At 38.7% G+C, this 14,485-nt stretch overlaps 12 non-coding genes across 12 annotated transcripts; all 12 read right to left on the bottom strand.

Annotated features, from left to right (window-relative positions):
- Window positions 1-2,611: 2,611 nt before the first annotated feature.
- On the bottom strand, window positions 2,612-2,693 carry TRNAS-UGA (transfer RNA serine (anticodon UGA)). The gene has a single exon. It is a non-coding gene; the product is annotated as a tRNA-Ser (tRNA).
- A 763-nt stretch (window positions 2,694-3,456) lies between these two features.
- Window positions 3,457-3,533, bottom strand: TRNAQ-CUG (transfer RNA glutamine (anticodon CUG)). The gene has a single exon. It is a non-coding gene; the product is annotated as a tRNA-Gln (tRNA).
- Window positions 3,534-4,196: 663 nt separating this feature from the next.
- TRNAS-UGA (transfer RNA serine (anticodon UGA)) lies at window positions 4,197-4,278 on the bottom strand. Its single transcript has one exon. It is a non-coding gene; the product is annotated as a tRNA-Ser (tRNA).
- Window positions 4,279-5,046: 768 nt separating this feature from the next.
- On the bottom strand, window positions 5,047-5,118 carry TRNAQ-CUG (transfer RNA glutamine (anticodon CUG)). Its single transcript has one exon. It is a non-coding gene; the product is annotated as a tRNA-Gln (tRNA).
- A 663-nt stretch (window positions 5,119-5,781) lies between these two features.
- On the bottom strand, window positions 5,782-5,863 carry TRNAS-UGA (transfer RNA serine (anticodon UGA)). The gene has a single exon. It is a non-coding gene; the product is annotated as a tRNA-Ser (tRNA).
- A 766-nt stretch (window positions 5,864-6,629) lies between these two features.
- Window positions 6,630-6,701, bottom strand: TRNAQ-CUG (transfer RNA glutamine (anticodon CUG)). Its single transcript has one exon. It is a non-coding gene; the product is annotated as a tRNA-Gln (tRNA).
- Window positions 6,702-8,211: 1,510 nt separating this feature from the next.
- TRNAQ-CUG (transfer RNA glutamine (anticodon CUG)) lies at window positions 8,212-8,283 on the bottom strand. The gene has a single exon. It is a non-coding gene; the product is annotated as a tRNA-Gln (tRNA).
- Window positions 8,284-8,946: 663 nt separating this feature from the next.
- TRNAS-UGA (transfer RNA serine (anticodon UGA)) lies at window positions 8,947-9,028 on the bottom strand. The gene has a single exon. It is a non-coding gene; the product is annotated as a tRNA-Ser (tRNA).
- A 768-nt stretch (window positions 9,029-9,796) lies between these two features.
- Window positions 9,797-9,868, bottom strand: TRNAQ-CUG (transfer RNA glutamine (anticodon CUG)). Its single transcript has one exon. It is a non-coding gene; the product is annotated as a tRNA-Gln (tRNA).
- A 1,513-nt stretch (window positions 9,869-11,381) lies between these two features.
- On the bottom strand, window positions 11,382-11,453 carry TRNAQ-CUG (transfer RNA glutamine (anticodon CUG)). The gene has a single exon. It is a non-coding gene; the product is annotated as a tRNA-Gln (tRNA).
- A 663-nt stretch (window positions 11,454-12,116) lies between these two features.
- TRNAS-UGA (transfer RNA serine (anticodon UGA)) lies at window positions 12,117-12,198 on the bottom strand. Its single transcript has one exon. It is a non-coding gene; the product is annotated as a tRNA-Ser (tRNA).
- Window positions 12,199-12,965: 767 nt separating this feature from the next.
- TRNAQ-CUG (transfer RNA glutamine (anticodon CUG)) lies at window positions 12,966-13,037 on the bottom strand. Its single transcript has one exon. It is a non-coding gene; the product is annotated as a tRNA-Gln (tRNA).
- Between the last annotated feature and the right edge of the window lie 1,448 nt (window positions 13,038-14,485).

Here is a 14,485-nt window from a genome sequence, read left to right as displayed (position 1 = left end):
AAAACAGACTCAAAAGATGCCCAAAACAATTTTTAGAAAAACACCACCAAAAATGGTGGTGTTTTAAGTTTCATTAACCCTGCTTCATAGGTAGCTTTGGCCACAGAACTCACAGTGATCACTCCATGTATGCTTGGAACATTGAAATCTTTTTTTGGCTTTTGGTACAGGTCCTTCTCAAAAAATTAGCATATAGTGTTAAATTTCATTATTTACCATAATGTAATGATTACAATTAAACTTTCATATATTATAGATTCATTATCCACCAACTGAAATTTGTCAGGTCTTTTATTGTTTTAATACTGATGATTTTGGCATACAACTCCTGATAACCCAAAAAACCTGTCTCAATAAATTAGCATATCAAGAAAAGGTTCTCTAAACGACCTATTACCCTAATCTTCTGAATCAACTAATTAACTCTAAACACATGCAAAAGATACCTGAGGCTTTTATAAACTCCCTGCCTGGTTCATTACTCAAAACCCCCATCATGGGTAAGACTAGCGACCTGACAGATGTCAAGAAGGCCATCATTGACACCCTCAAGCAAGAGGGTAAGACCCAGAAAGAAATTTCTCAACAAATAGGCTGTTCCCAGAGTGCTGTATCAAGGCACCTCAATGGTAAGTCTGTTGGAAGGAAACAATGTGGCAGAAAACGCTGTACAACAAGAAGAGGAGACCGGACCCTGAGGAAGATTGTGGAGAAGGACCGATTCCAGACCTTGGGGAACCTGAGGAAGCAGTGGACTGAGTCTGGTGTGGAAACATCCAGAGCCACCGTGCACAGGCGTGTGCAGGAAATGGGCTACAGGTGCCGCATTCCCCAGGTAAAGCCACTTTTGAACCATAAACAGCGGCAGAGGCGCCTGACCTGGGCTACAGAGAAGCAGCACTGGACTGTTGCTAAGTGGTCCCAAGTACTTTTTTCTGATGAAAGCAAATTTTGCATGTCATTCGGAAATCAAGGTGCCAGAGTCTGGAGGAAGACTGGGGAGAAGGAAATGCCAAAATGCCTGAAGTCCAGTGTCAAGTACCCACAGTCAGTGATGGTGTGGGGTGCCATGTCAGCTGCTGGTGTTGGTCCACTGTGTTTCATCAAGGGCAGGGTCAATGCAGCTAGCTATCAGGAGATTTTGGAGCACTTCATGCTTCAATCGGCTGAAATGCTTTATGGAGATGAAGATTTCATTTTTCAGCACGACCTGGCACCTGCTCACAGTGCCAAAACCACTGGTAAATGGTTTACTGACCATGGTATTACTGTGCTCAATTGGCCTGCCAACTCTCCTGACCTGAACCCCATAGAGAATCTGTGGGATATTGTGAAGAGAAAGTTGAGAGACGCAAGACCCAACACTCTGGATGAGCTTAAGGCCGCTATTGAAGCATCCTGGGCCTCCATAACATCTCAGCAGTGTCACAGGCTGATTGCCTCCATGCCACGCCGCATTGAAGCAGTCATTTCTGCCAAAGGATTCCCGACCAAGTATTGAGTGCATAACTGAACATTATTATTTGTTGGTTTTTTTGTTTGTTATTAAAAAACACTTTTATTTGATTGGATGGGTGAAATATGCTAATTTATTGAGACAGGTTTTTTGGGTTATCAGGAGTTGTATGCCAAAATCATCAGTATTAAAACAATAAAAGACCTGACAAATTTCAGTTGGTGGATAATGAATCTATAATATATGAAAGTTTAATTGTAATCATTACATTATGGTAAATAATGAAATTTAACACTATATGCTAATTTTTTGAGAAGGACCTGTATGTTGATTTTAACTTTCTCTTTTTATGTTAAACCTTGGGAACAGGAGAACACAGTGTCAGTGGAAAAATTGAAACATGTGTACGAAAAACTGCCCATGTTCCACTGAGATTTAAACTCAGATCGCTGGATTCAGAGTCCAGAGTGCTAACCATTACACCATGGAACCACACACAAAAAAAAATTGGCTGCAGTTTTGTGTTCTGGAAAGCACAATTGAATTCATGAATCATGGTGAAAACAGGCTCTAAAGCTGTAGTGCAAATCTACAATTAATACACAATGGTAAATTAATATCTTCTAAACTTTTATTCCACAAGTGTGCCAAGGGTTCCACGATATCTCAGCATGGACAGTTTTAAATGTTGATAAAATGTGTCTAGTAAAAAGAGTGTTAGATCTGTTACTTGTAAAATGAGCAAGAAAAAAATTAATTGCAAAACTTATACTGTTAGAAAGCTGTTCATCCAGAAGTCGCTAAAAAATTTTCATTGTGTGGTAAAAGGTTTCATCCAAGAGATAATTCAAGGTTGTTGCAAATCAAAGTGCATGTCCCAGTACATCTGCCACAACAATGGTCTGTGGCCGCTAGACAAATGCGGGAGAAGCACCACTTACCTGGTGCCACACTCATGGTGTTTCTTTTGATTAGCGGCATGATGCACATGAGACGCAGCACCAGATTGGCTTATGGAATGTACATCCAAAAATCTAATCAGTCTGATTCTTGAAAACCGTTCCAGAGTTTGCATATCACTGTCATGGGGGTAGACAAGGAAACGCGCAAATTAATCTACTCAGGTAATCAGTCAAAAAGCTTTAGGAACATATACGTAGTCAGCAGGATTTGAACCTGTGCGGGGAAACCCCAATGGATTTCAAGTCCATCGCCTTAACCACTCGGCCACGACTACTCAGACATTAACACTTGATGAGATTCACACACCTTTTCTTATAGCACCATGATCAAGATCAGTGATTATCCCTCTGGAAAATATCTCAGAAAATGGAAACAAAATTCTAGGTCCCAGTAAAAATGTAAAAATCTGATTTCGAGTCATCATCAATTGGAACCATGTACAGTTTAAGACTTTGACCTCTTCATAAGGTGGATATGGAGTGGGTCCATTCCAAAAACATTCCGAAAATTACTCTGAAAATGCTGAAAACACTGAACAAATTCATTTCCATGTAAAAAAAGACTTGCTGTTCATATGATCGGGCTTTTGGCATCTTTTAACCACATCAAGTTTCCAAAAATTCCAAGCGGTTAACTTAAATAAGCATATCTATCTTCTGGTATTTTTCATTTAGAAGTGCTCCATACTTATAATACAAGTCAATGGCTAGGTTAGAAACACTCCTTAATGGTTCCTAAGTGACTTTTGGTGCATTTTGGGAGCTGCAAAGAAAAGCCTCAAAAACAGACTCAAAAGATGCCCAAAACAATTTTCAGAAAAACACCACCAAAAATGGTGGTGTTTTAAGTTTCATTAATCCTGCTTCATAGGTAGCTTTGGCCACAGAACTCACAGTGATCACTCCATATATGCTTGGAACATTGAAATCTTTTTTTGGCTTTTGGTATGTTGATTTTAACTTTCTCTTTTTATGTTAAACCTTGGGAACAGGAGAACACAGTGTCAGTGGAAAAATTGAAACATGTGTACGAAAAACTGCCCAGGTTCCACTGAGATTTGAACTCAGATCGCTGGATTCAGAGTCCAGAGTGCTAACCATTACACCATGGAAGCACACACAAAAAAGTCTTGGCTGCAGTTTTGTGTTCTGGAAAGCACAATTGAACTCATGAATCATGGTGAAAACAGGCTCTAAAGCTGTAGTGCAAATCTACAATTAATACACAATGGTAAATTAATATCTCCTAAACTTTTATTCCACAAGTGTGCCAAGGGTTCCACGATATCTCAGCAAGGACAGTTTTAAATGTTGATAAAAAGTGACTAGTAAAAGGAGTGCTAGATCTGTTACTTGGAAAAAGAGCAAGAAAAAAATTAATTGCAAAACTTATACTGTTAGAAAGCTGTTCATCCAGAAGTCGCTAAATATTTTTCATTGTGTGGTAAAAGGTTTCATCCAAGAGATAATTCAAGGTTGTTGCAAATCAAAGTGCATGTCCCAGTACATCTGCCACAACAATGGTCTGTGGCCGCTAGACAAAAGCGGGAGAAGCACCACTTACCTGGTGCCACACTCACGGTGCTTCTTTTGATTAGCGGCATGATGCACATGAGATGCAGCGCCAGATCGGCTTATGGAATGTACATCCAAAAATCTAATCAGTCTGATTCTTGAAAACCGTTCCAGAGTTTGCATATCACTGTCATGGGGGTAGACAAGGAAACGCGCAAATTAATCTACTCAGGTAATCAGTCAAAAAGTTTTAGGAACATATACGTAGTCGGCAGGATTTGAACCTGCGCGGGGAAACCCCAATGGATTTCAAGTCCATCGCCTTAACCACTCGGCCACGACTACTCAGACATTTACATTTGATGAGATTCACACACCTTTTCTTATAGCACCATGATCAAGATCAGTGATTATCCCTCTGGAAAATATCTCAGAAAATAGAAACAAAATTCTAGGTCCCAGTAAAAATGTAAAAATCTGATTTCGAGTCATCATCAATGGGAACCATGTACAGTTTAAGACTTTGACCTCTTCATAAGGTGGATATGGAGTGGGTCCATTCCAAAAACATCCTGAAAATTACTCTGAAAATGCTGAAAACACTGTACAAATTCATTTCCATGTAAAAAAAGACTTGCTGTTCATATGATCGGGCTTTTGGCGTCTTTTAACCACATCAAGTTTCGAAAAATTCCAAGCGGTTAACTGAAATAAGCATATCTATCTTCTGGTATTTTTCATTTAGAAGTGCTCCATACTTATAATACAAGTCAATGGCTAGGTTAGAAACACTCCTTAAAGGTTCCTAAGTGACTTTTGGTGCATTTTGTGAGCTGCAAAGCACAGCCTCAAAAACAGACTCAAAAGATGCCCAAAACAATTTTTAGAAAAACACCACCAAAAATGGTGGTGTTTTAAGTTTCATTAACCCTTCTTCATAGGTAGCTTTGGCCACAGAAATCACAGTGATCACTCCATGTATGCTTGGAACATTGAAATCTTTTTTTGGCTTTTGGTATGTTGATTTTAACTTTCTCTTTTTATGTTAAACCTTGGGAACAGGAGAACACAGTGTCAGTGGAAAAATTGAAACATGTGTACGAAAAACTGCCCAGGTTCCACTGAGATTTGAACTCAGATCGCTGGATTCAGAGTCCAGAGTGCTAACCATTACACCATGGAACCACACACAAAAAAGGCTTGGCTGCAGTTTTGTGTTCTGGAAAGCACAATTGAACTCATGAATCATGGTGAAAACAGGCTCTAAAGCTGTAGTGCAAATCTACAATTAATACACAATGGTAAATTAATATCTCCTAAACTTTTATTCCACAAGTGTGCCAAGGGTTCCACGATATCTCAGCAAGGACAGTTTTAAATGTTGATAAAAAGTGACTAGTAAAAAGAGTGCTAGATCTGTTACTTGGAAAAAGAGCAAGAAAAAAAATATTTGCAAAACTTATACTGTTAGAAAGCTGTTCATCCAGAAGTCACTAAAAATTTTTCATTGTGTGGTAAAAGGTTTCATCCAAGAGATAATTCAAGGTTGTTGCAAATCAAAGTGCATGTCCCAGTACATCTGCCACAACAATGGTCTGTGGCCGCTAGACAAAAGCGGGAGAAGCACCACTTACCTGGTGCCACACTCACGGTGCTTCTTTTGATTAGCGGCATGATGCACATGAGATGCAGCGCCAGATCGGCTTATGGAATGTACATCCAAAAATCTAATCAGTCTGATTCTTGAAAACCGTTCCAGAGTTTGCATATCACTGTCATGGGGGTAGACAAGGAAACGCGCAAATTAATCTACTCAGGTAATCAGTCAAAAAGATTTAGGAACATATACGTAGTGGGCAGGATTTGAACCTGCGCGGGGAAACCCCAATGGATTTCAAGACCATCGCCTTAACCACCCGGCCACGACTACCCTGACTTAAACATTTGATGAGATTCACACACCTTTTCTTATAGCACCATGATCAAGATCAGTGATTATCCCTCTGGAAAATATCTCAGAAAATAGAAACAAAATTCTAGGTCCCAGTAAAAATGTAAAAATCTGATTTCGAGTCATCATCAATGGGAACCATGTACAGTTTAAGACTTTGACCTCTTCATAAGGTGGATATGGAGTGGGTCCATTCCAAAAACATCCTGAAAATTACTCTGAAAATGATGAAAACACTGAACAAATTTATTTCCATGTACAAAAAGACTTGCGGTTCATATGATCGGGCTTTTGGCATCATTTACCACATCAAGTTTCAAAAATTTCAAGCGGTTAACTGAAATAAGCATATCTATCTTCTGGTATTTTTCATTTAGAAGTGCTCCATACTTATAATACAAGTCAATGGCTAGGTTAGAAACACTCCTTAATGGTTCCTAAGTGACTTTTGGTGCATTTTGTGAGCTGTAAAGAAAAGCCTCAAAAACAGACTCAAAAGATGCCCAAAACAATTTTTAGAAAAACACCACCAAAAATGGTGGTGTTTTAAGTTTCATTAATCCTGCTTCATAGGTAGCTTTGGCCACAGAACTCACAGTGATCACTCCATGTATGCTTGGAACATTAAAACCTTTTTTTGGCTTTTGGTATGTTGATTTTAACTTTCTCTTTTTATGTTAAACCTTGGGAACAGGAGAACACAGTGTCAGTGGAAAAATTGAAACATGTGTATGAAAAACTGCCCAGGTTCCACTGAGATTTGAACTCAGATCGCTGGATTCAGAGTCCAGAGTGCTAACCATTACACCATGGAACCACACACAAAAAAGACATGGCTGCAGTTTTGTGTTCTGGAAAGCACAATTGAACTCATGGATCATGTTGAAAACAGGCTCTAAAGCTGTAGTGCAAATCTACAATTAATACACAATGGTAAGTTAATATCTCCTAAACTTTTATTCCACAAGTGTGCCAAGGGTTCCACGATATCTCAGCATGGACAGTTTTAAATGTTGATAAAAAGTGACTAGTAAAAGAGTGCTAGATCTGTTACTTGGAAAAAGAGCAAAAAAAATTAATTGCAAAACTTATACTGTTAGAAAGCTGTTCATCCAGAAGTCGCTAAATATTTTTCATTGTGTGGTAAAAGGATTCATCCAAGAGATAATTCAAGGTTGTTGCAAATCAAAGGGCATGTCCCAGTACATCTGCCACAACAATGGTCTGTGGCCGCTAGACAAAAGCAGGAGAAGCACCACCTACCTGGTGCCACACTCACGGTGCTTCTTTTGATTAGCGGCATGATGCACATGAGATGCAGCACCAGATCGGCTTATGGAATGTACATCCAAAAATCTAATCAGTCTGATTCTTGAAAACCGTTCCAGAGTTTGCATATCACTGTCATGGCGGTAGACAAGGAAACGCGCAAATTAATCTACTCAGGTAATCAGTCAAAATGCTTTAGGAATATATACGTAGTCGGCAGGATTTGAACCTGCGCGGGGAAACTTGGATGGATTTCAAGTCCATCGCCTTAACTACTCGGCCACGACTACTCAGACATTAACATTTGATGAGATTCACACACCTTTTCTTATAGCACCATGATCAAGATCAGTGATTATCCCTCTGGAAAATATCTCAGAAAATAGAAACAAAATTCTAGGTCCCAGTAAAAATGTAAAAATCTGATTTCGAGTCATCATCAATGGGAACCATGTACAGTTTAAGACTTTGACCTCTTCATAAGGTGGATATGGAGTGGGTCCATTCCAAAAACATCCTGAAAATTACTCTGAAAATGCTGAAAACACTGAATAAATTCATTTCCATGTAAAAAAAGACTTGCTGTTCATATGATCGGGCTTTTGGCGTCTTTTAACCACATCAAGTTTCCAAAAATTCCAAGCGGTTAACTGAAATAAGCATATCTATCTTCTGGTATTTTTCATTTAGAAGTGCTCCATACTTATAATACAAGTCAATGGCTAGGTTAGAAACACTCCTTAAAGGTTCCTAAGTGACTTTTGGTGCATTTTGTGAGCTGCAAAGCACAGCCTCAAAAACAGACTCAAAAGATGCCCAAAACAATTTTTAGAAAAACACCACCAAAAATGGTGGTGTTTTAAGTTTCATTAACCCTTCTTCATAGGTAGCTTTGGCCACAGAACTCACAGTGATCACTCCATGTATGCTTGGAACATTGAAATCTTTTTTTGGCTTTTGGTATGTTGATTTTAACTTTCTCTTTTTATGTTAAACCTTGGGAACAGGAGAACACAGTGTCAGTGGAAAAATTGAAATATGTGTACGAAAAACTGCCCAGGTTCCACTGAGATTTGAACTCAGATCGCTGGATTCAGAGTCCAGAGTGCTAACCATTACACCATGGAACCACACACAAAAAAGGCTTGGCTGCATTTTTGTGTTCTGGAAAGCACAATTGAACTCATGAATCATGGTGAAAACAGGCTCTAAAGCTGTAGTGCAAATCTACAATTAATACACAATGGTAAATTAATATCTCCTAAACTTTTATTCCACAAGTGTGCCAAGGGTTCCACGATATCTCAGCAAGGACAGTTTTAAATGTTGATAAAAAGTGACTAGTAAAAAGAGTGCTAGATCTGTTACTTGGAAAAAGAGCAAGAAAAAAAATATTTGCAAAACTTATACTGTTAGAAAGCTGTTCATCCAGAAGTCACTAAAAATTTTTCATTGTGTGGTAAAAGGTTTCATCCAAGAGATAATTCAAGGTTGTTGCAAATCAAAGTGCATGTCCCAGTACATCTGCCACAACAATGGTCTGTGGCCGCTAGACAAAAGCGGGAGAAGCACCACTTACCTGGTGCCACACTCACGGTGCTTCTTTTGATTAGCGGCATGATGCACATGAGATGCAGCGCCAGATCGGCTTATGGAATGTACATCCAAAAATCTAATCAGTCTGATTCTTGAAAACCGTTCCAGAGTTTGCATATCACTGTCATGGGGGTAGACAAGGAAACGCGAAAATTAATCTACTCAGGTAATCAGTCAAAAAGATTTAGGAACATATACGTAGTCGGCAGGATTTGAACCTGCGCGGGGAAATCCCAATGGATTTCAAGACCATCGCCTTAACCACCCGGCCACGACTACCCTGACTTAAACATTTGATGAGATTCACACACCTTTTCTTATAGCACCATGATCAAGATCAGTGATTATCCCTCTGGAAAATATCTCAGAAAATAGAAACAAAATTCTAGGTCCCAGTAAAAATGTAAAAATCTGATTTCGAGTCATCATCAATGGGAACCATGTATAGTTTAAGACTTTGACCTCTTCATAAGGTGGATATGGAGTGGGTCCATTCCAAAAACATCCTGAAAATTACTCTGAAAATGCTGAAAACACTGAATAAAATCATTTCCATGTAAAAAATGACTTGCTGTTCATATGATCGGGCTTTTGGCGTCTTTTAACCACATCAAGTTTCCAAAAATTCCAAGCGGTTAACTGAAATAAGCATATCTATCTTCTGGTATTTTTCATTTAGAAGTGCTCCATACTTATAATACAAGTCAATGGCTAGGTTAGAAACACTCCTTCAAGGTTCCTAAGTGACTTTTGGTGCATTTTGTGAGCTGCAAAGCAAAGCCTCAAAAACAGACTCAAAAGATGCCCAAAACAATTTTTAGAAAAACACCACCAAAAATGGTGGTGTTTTAAGTTTCATTAACTCTGCTTCATCGGTAGCTTTGGCCACAGGACTCACAGTGATCACTCCATGTATGCTTGGAACATTGAAATCTTTTTTTGGCTTTTGGTATGTTGATTTTAAATTTCTCTTTTTATGTTAAACCTTGGGAACAGGAGAAAATAGTGTCAGTGGAAAAATTGAAACATGTGTACGAAAAACTGCCCAGGTTCCACTGAGATTTGAACTCAGATCGCTGGATTCAGAGTCCAGAATGCTAACCATTACACCATGGAACCACACACGAAAAAGACTTGGCTGCAGTTTTGTGTTCTGGAAAGCACAATTGAACTCATGAATCATGGTGAAAACAGGCTCTAAAGCTGTAGTGCAAATCTACAATTAATACACAATGGTAAATTAATATCTCCTAAACTTTTATTCCACAAGTGTGCCAAGGGTTCCACGATATCTCAGCATGGACAGTTTTAAATGTTGATAAAAAGTGACTAGTAAAAAGAGTGCTAGATCTGTTACTTGGAAAAAGAGCAAGAAAAAAATTAATTGCAAAACTTATACTGTTAGAAAGCTGTTCATCCAGAAGTCGCTAAAAATTTTTCACTGTGTGGTAAAAGGTTTCATGCAAGAGATAATTCAAGGTTGTTGCAAATCAAAGTGCATGTCCCAGTACATCTGCCACAACAGTGGTCTGTGGCCGCTAGACAAAAGCGGGAGAAGCACCACTTACCTGGTGCCACACTCACGGTGCTTCTTTTGATTAGCGGCATGATGCACATGAGATGCAGCACCAGATCGGTTTATGGAATGTACATCCAAAAATCTAATCAGTCTGATTCTTGAAAACGGTTCCAGAGTTTGCATATCACTGTCATGGGGGTAGACAAGGAAACGCGCAAATTAATCTACTCAGGTAATCAGTCAAAAAGCTTTAGGAACATATACATAGTCAGCTTGATTTGAACCTGCGCGGGGAAACCCCAATGGATTTCAAGTCCATCGCCTTAACCACTCGGCCACGACTACTCAGACATTAACATTTGATGAGATTCACACACCTTTTCTTATAGCACCATGATCAAGATCAGTGATTATCCCTCTGGAAAATATCTCAGAAAATAGAAACAAAATTCTAGGTCCCAGTAAAAATGTAAAAATCTGATTTCGAGTCATCATCAATGGGAACCATGTACAGTTTAAGACTTTGACCTCTTCATAAGGTGGATATGGAGTGGGTCCATTCCAAAAACATCCTGAAAATTACTCTGAAAATGCTGAAAACACTGAACAAATTCATTTCCATGTAAAAAAAGACTTGCTGTTCATATGATCGGGCTTTTGGCGTCTTTTAACCACATCAAGTTTCCAAAAATTCCAAGCGGTTAACTGAAATAAGCATATCTATCTTCTGGTATTTTTCATTTAGAAGTGCTCCATACTTATAATACAAGTCAATGGCTAGGTTAGAAACACTCCTTAAAGGTTCCTAAGTGACTTTTGGTGCATTTTGTGAGCTGCAAAGCACAGCCTCAAAAACAGACTCAAAAGATGCCCAAAACAATTTTTAGAAAAACACCACCAAAAATGGTGGTGTTTTAAGTTTCATTAACCCTTCTTCATAGGTAGCTTTGGCCACAGAACTCACAGTGATCACTCCATGTATGCTTGGAACATTGAAATCTTTTTTTGGCTTTTGGTATGTTGATTTTAACTTTCTCTTTTTATGTTAAACCTTGGGAACAGGAGAACACAGTGTCAGTGGAAAAATTGAAATATGTGTACGAAAAACTGCCCAGGTTCCACTGAGATTTGAACTCAGATCGCTGGATTCAGAGTCCAGAGTGCTAACCATTACACCATGGAACCACACACAAAAAAGGCTTGGCTGCAGTTTTGTGTTCTGGAAAGCACAATTGAACTCATGAATCATGGTGAAAACAGGCTCTAAAGCTGTAGTGCAAATCTACAATTAATACACAATGGTAAATTAATATCTCCTAAACTTTTATTCCACAAGTGTGCCAAGGGTTCCACGATATCTCAGCAAGGACAGTTTTAAATGTTGATAAAAAGTGACTAGTAAAAAGAGTGCTAGATCTGTTACTTGGAAAAAGAGCAAGAAAAAAAATATTTGCAAAACTTATACTGTTAGAAAGCTGTTCATCCAGAAGTCACTAAAAATTTTTCATTGTGTGGTAAAAGGTTTCATCCAAGAGATAATTCAAGGTTGTTGCAAATCAAAGTGCATGTCCCAGTACATCTGCCACAACAATGGTCTGTGGCCGCTAGACAAAAGCGGGAGAAGCACCACTTACCTGGTGCCACACTCACGGTGCTTCTTTTGATTAGCGGCATGATGCACATGAGATGCAGCGCCAGATCGGCTTATGGAATGTACATCCAAAAATCTAATCAGTCTGATTCTTGAAAACCGTTCCAGAGTTTGCATATCACTGTCATGGGGGTAGACAAGGAAACGCGAAAATTAATCTACTCAGGTAATCAGTCAAAAAGATTTAGGAACATATACGTAGTCGGCAGGATTTGAACCTGCGCGGGGAAACCCCAATGGATTTCAAGACCATCGCCTTAACCACCCGGCCACGACTACCCTGACTTAAACATTTGATGAGATTCACACACCTTTTCTTATAGCACCATGATCAAGATCAGTGATTATCCCTCTGGAAAATATCTCAGAAAATAGAAACAAAATTCTAGGTCCCAGTAAAAATGTAAAAATCTGATTTCGAGTCATCATCAATGGGAACCATGTATAGTTTAAGACTTTGACCTCTTCATAAGGTGGATATGGAGTGGGTCCATTCCAAAAACATCCTGAAAATTACTCTGAAAATGCTGAAAACACTGAATAAATTCATTTCCATGTAAAAAAGACTTGCTGTTCATATGATCGGGCTTTTGGCGTCTTTTAACCACATCAAGTTTCCAAAAATTCCAAGCGGTTAACTGAAATAAGCATATCTATCTTCTGGTATTTTTCATTTAGAAGTGCTCCATACTTATAATACAAGTCAATGGCTAGGTTAGAAACACTCCTTAAAGGTTCCTAAGTGACTTTTGGTGCATTTTGTGAGCTGCAAAGCAAAGCCTCAAAAACAGACTCAAAAGATGCCCAAAACAATTTTTAGAAAAACACCACCAAAAATGGTGGTGTTTTAAGTTTCATTAACTCTGCTTCATCGGTAGCTTTGGCCACAGGACTCACAGTGATCACTCCATGTATGCTTGGAACATTGAAATCTTTTTTTGGCTTTTGGTATGTTGATTTTAAATTTCTCTTTTTATGTTAAACCTTGTGAACAGGAGAACATAGTGTCAGTGGAAAAATTGAAACATGTGTACGAAAAACTGCCCAGGTTCCACTGAGATTTGAACTCAGATCGCTGGATTCAGAGTCCAGAATGCTAACCATTACACCATGGAACCACACACAAAAAAGACTTGGCTGCAGTTTTGTGTTCTGGAAAGCACAATTGAACTCATGAATCATGGTGAAAACAGGCTCTAAAGCTGTAGTGCAAATCTACAATTAATACACAATGGTAAATTAATATCTCCTAAACTTTTATTCCACAAGTGTGCCAAGGGTTCCACGATATCTCAGCAAGGACAGTTTTAAATGTTGATAAAAAGTGACTAGTAAAAAGAGTGCTAGATCTGTTACTTGGAAAAAGAGCAAGAAAAAAATTAATTGCAAAACTTATACTGTTAGAAAGCTGTTCATCCAGAAGTCGCTAAAAATTTTTCACTGTGTGGTAAAAGGTTTCATGCAAGAGATAATTCAAGGTTGTTGCAAATCAAAGTGCATATCCCAGTACATCTGCCACAACAGTGGTCTGTGGCCGCTAGACAAAAGCGGGAGAAGCACCACTTACCTGGTGCCACACTCACGGTGCTTCTTTTGATTAGCGGCATGATGCACATGAGATGCAGCACCAGATCGGTTTATGGAATGTACATCCAAAAATCTAATCAGTCTGATTCTTGAAAACGGTTCCAGAGTTTGCATATCACTGTCATGGGGGTAGACAAGGAAACGCGCAAATTAATCTACTCAGGTAATCAGTCAAAAAGCTTTAGGAACATATACATAGTCAGCTTGATTTGAACCTGCGCGGGGAAACCCCAATGGATTTCAAGTCCATCGCCTTAACCACTCGGCCACGACTACTCAGACATTAACATTTGATGAGATTCACACACCTTTTCTTATAGCACCATGATCAAGATCAGTGATTATCCCTCTGGAAAATATCTCAGAAAATAGAAACAAAATTCTAGGTCCCAGTAAAAATGTAAAAATCTGATTTCGAGTCATCATCAATGGGAACCATGTACAGTTTAAGACTTTGACCTCTTCATAAGGTGGATATGGAGTGGGTCCATTCCAAAAACATCCTGAAAATTACTCTGAAAATGCTGAAAACACTGAACAAATTCATTTCCATGTAAAAAAAGACTTGCTGTTCATATGATCGGGCTTTTGGCGTCTTTTAACCACATCAAGTTTCCAAAAATTCCAAGCGGTTAACTGAAATAAGCATATCTATCTTCTGGTATTTTTCATTTAGAAGTGCTCCATACTTATAATACAAGTCAATGGCTAGGTTAGAAACACTCCTTAAAGGTTCCTAAGTGACTTTTGGTGCATTTTGTGAGCTGCAAAGCAAAGCCTCAAAAACAGACTCAAAAGATGCCCAAAACAATTTTTAGTAAAACACCACCAAAAATGGTGGTGTTTTAAGTTTCATTAACCCTGCTTCATAGGTAGCTTTGGCCACAGAACTCACAGTGATCACTCCATGTATGCTTGGAACATTGAAATCTTTTTTTGGCTTTTGGTATGTTGATTTTAACTTTCTCTTTTTATGTTA

The sequence above is a fragment of the Ranitomeya imitator genome, chromosome 9, assembly GCF_032444005.1.
Source record: "Ranitomeya imitator isolate aRanImi1 chromosome 9, aRanImi1.pri, whole genome shotgun sequence".
Lineage (NCBI taxonomy): Eukaryota > Metazoa > Chordata > Amphibia > Anura > Dendrobatidae > Ranitomeya > Ranitomeya imitator.
Note: the sequence above shows the minus strand (reverse complement) of the source record. Positions and strands in the feature narration are given on the sequence as shown.